Source organism: Pezoporus flaviventris, unplaced genomic scaffold (assembly GCF_033815535.1).
Source record: "Pezoporus flaviventris isolate CSIRO_AGI_PZ_B2104156 unplaced genomic scaffold, CSIRO_AGI_Pfla_v1 ptg000033l, whole genome shotgun sequence".
NCBI classification, from domain to species: domain Eukaryota; kingdom Metazoa; phylum Chordata; class Aves; order Psittaciformes; family Psittacidae; genus Pezoporus; species Pezoporus flaviventris.
Window position 1 is genome coordinate 2,695,682 of NW_026892581.1, and position 3,366 is coordinate 2,699,047.

Sequence of the window (3,366 nt, forward strand, 5' to 3'; positions counted from 1 at the left end):
TGCCTGCCCTTGCCTTACCTGGCCTTCCGTTGCTTGTCCTGGACTGGCCTTGCCTTGCCTTGCAGTGCATTACCTGGCCTAGCATTGCCTGTCCTGGAGAGGCCTTGCATTGCCTTGCCTTGCCTTGCATTGCCCTGCCTTGGCTGGCCTTGCCTTGCCTTACTTACCAGGCCTTACCTGGCCTTGCATTACCTGTCCTTGCCTTGCCTTGCAATGTCTGGCCTTGCCTTGTCTTGCATAGCCTTACCTTGCCTTACCTGGCCTAGCATTGCCTGTCCTGGACTGCCCTTGAATTGCCTTGCTTTGCCTTACTTACCAGGCCTTACCTGGCCTTGCATTACCTGTCCTGGACTGCCCTTTAATTGCCTTCCCTTCCTTTGCTTGGCCTTGCCTTGCCTTACTTACCAGGCCTTACCTGTCCTTGCATTACCTGTCCTAGACTATCCTTGCCTTGCATAGCCTTACCTCACCTTACCTGGCCTAGCATTGCCTGTCCTGGACTGCCCTTGAATTGCCTTGCCTTCCTTAGCCTGGCCTTGCTTTGCCTTGCCTTGCTTTGCCTGGCCTTGCCTTCCCTTGCCTGGCCTTGCCTGGCCTTACTTGCCTCTCCTTGTCTTGCCTGGACTTGCCTGGCCTGGCCTGGCCTGACCTTGCCTTGCCTTGCCTGGCATTGCTTCTCGTGGCCTTGCCTTGCCTGGCCTTGCTTTGCTTGCCTTGCCTTATCTTGCCTTGTATTGCCTTGTCTTGCCTGGCCTTGTCTGGCCTGTCCTGGACTTGCACTGCCTGGCCTGGCCTTGCCTTGCCTTGCCTTGCCTTGCTTTGCTTGCCTTGCCTTGATTTGCCTTGCCTTGCCTCGCCTTACCTTGATTTGCGTTGACTTGAAATACCTTGCCTGGCCTGGCCTGTCATGACCTGGGGTGGCCTTGCATTCCCTGGCCTTGACTCGCCTGGCCTTGCCTGGCTTGGCCTTGCCTCCCCGGCCTTCCCTGGCTTAACCTGGCCTTGCATTGCCTGTCCTGGACTGGCCTTGCCTTGCCTTGCCTTGCCTTGCCTTGCCTTGCCTTGCCTTGCCTTCCCTTCCCTTCCCTTCCCTTCCCTTCCCTTCCCTTGCCTGCCTTGCCTTGCCTTGCCTTTCCTGGCCTGGCCTTTCCATGGCTTGCCTTACCTGGCCTTACCTGGCCTTGCATGTACTGGCCAGCCCTGGACGGGCCTTGCTTGCCTAGCCTCACCTGGCCTTACCTGCCCTTGCCTGGCTTGGGCTGGCCTTGTCTTGCCTTACCTGGCCTGCATATCCTGTCCTGAACAAGCCTTGCCTTGTCTTGCCTTGCCTTGCCTGGCCTTCCAAGGGTTTGCCTATACTGGCCTGTCCTTGCATTTCCTGGCCTGGCCTTGCCTGGCCTGGCCTTTCATGGGCTGTCCTGGCCTTGCCTTCCCTTGCCTGACCTGGCCATTCCTTGCCTTACCTGGACTTACACTGCCTGTCCTGGCCTGTCCTCAACTGAACTTGCCATATCTGGCCTTGCATTGGCAGTCCTGGTCTTGACTGGCCTTGCCTGGCCTGGCCTGGCTTGGGCTGGCCTGGCCTTGCCTTACCTGGCCTTACCTGGCCTGCATTGACTGTCCCGGACGAGCCTTGCCTTGCTTTCCCTTGCCTTGCCTAGCCTTGCCTCTCCTGGCCTGCCCTGGCCTTGCCTTGCCTTGCCTTGCATTGCCTTGCCTTGCCTGGCGTGGTCTGGACTTTCCTTGCATGGCTTGGCCTGGCCTGGCCTGGCATGGCCTGTCCTTGCCTTTCTCACCTTGCCTTGCCTTGTCTCCCCTTGCCTTTCCTTGCCAGTCGTTGCTTGGCCTTACCTTGCCTGGCCTTTCTTTTCCTTGCCTCCCCTTGATTTGCCCTTCCTTGCCTTGCTTGGCCTTGTCTTGCCTTCCCTTGCCTGTCCTTGCCTGGAATTGCCTGGCCTTGCCTGGCCTGCCCTTGCCTTCCCTGGCCTTGCTTTCCTTGCCTTGCCTTGCCTGGCCTGTTTTTGTATGACCTGTACTAGTCTGGCCTGGCCTGGCCTTGCATGGCCTTACCTGGCCTTGCATTGCCCGTCCTGCAATTTCCTTGCATTGCCTTGCCTTGCTTAGTTCACCTTGCCTTGCCTTTCCTTGCCTTGACTTGCCTTTCTTTGTCTTGCCTTGCCTTGCCCTGCCATGCCTTGCCTTGCCTTGCCATGCCTTGCCTGGCCTGGCCATGCATGGACTTCCCTGGCCTTGCCTGACCTGGCTTTAACTGGACTTACCTGGCCTTTCCTGGCCTTACCTGGCCTTGCATGGACTGGGCAGTCCTGGACTGGCCTTGCCTTGCCTAGCCTTACCTTGCCTTGCCAGGCCTTGCCTGCCCTGGCCTGGTTTTGTATGACTTGGCCTGGCCTGGCCTGGCCAGGCCTGGGCTGGCATTGCCCGGCCTTGCCTGGGCTGGCATTGCCTGGCCTTACCTGGCCTTGCATTGCCTGGCCTTGCATTGCCTGTCCTGGACTTGCCTAGCCTTGCCTTGCCTTGCCTTGCTTAGCCTTGCCTTGCGTTGCCTGGCCTAGCCTTGCCTTGCCTTGTCTGGCCTGGCCTTCCCTTGCATGACCTGGCCTATCATGGCCTGGGCTAGCATGGCCTTGCCTGATCTTTACCTGGCCTGGCCTGGCCTGGCTTTGTCTTGCCTGTCCTTGCCTGGCTTGGCCTTACCTTGCCTGGCATTGCCTAGCCTTGCCTTGCCTTCCTTTGCCTTGTCTTGCCTGGCCTTGACTGGCTTGGCCTTTCCTGGTCTTACCTGGACTTACCTGGTCTTGAATTGCATGTCCTGGCCTCTCCTGGACTGGACTGGGCATGCCTTGCCTTGCCTTGCCTTGCCTGGCCTGGCCTAGTCTGGCCTTGCCTTGTATTGCCTGCCCTGGTCTGGCCTTGCTTACCTGGCCTGGCCTGGCCTGGCCTGGTCTGGCCTGGCCTTGCCTCGCCTGGTCTTGCCTCGCCTTACCTGGTTTTGCCTTGCCTTGCCTTGTCTGCCTGGGCTGCCTTGGTGTGGACTGCCCTTGCGTGGCCTGACGTGGTCTTGCCTGGCCTGTCCTTAATGGCCTATCCTTACCTGGCCTGGCCTTGCCTTGCCTTGCCTTGCCTAGCATTTCCTGGCCTGGCCTGGATTTCCTTGCCTTGCCTTGCCTGGCCTCTCATTTCCTTGACTTGCCTTGCCTTGCCTTGCCTGGCCTTGCTTTGCCTTGAATTTCCTTTACTGGCCTGGCCTGGCCTGGCGTTAGCTGGCCTTGTCTGTCCTGATATTACCTATCCTTACCTGGCCTTACCTGGTCTTACCTGGCATTGCAATGCCTGTCCTGGTATGTC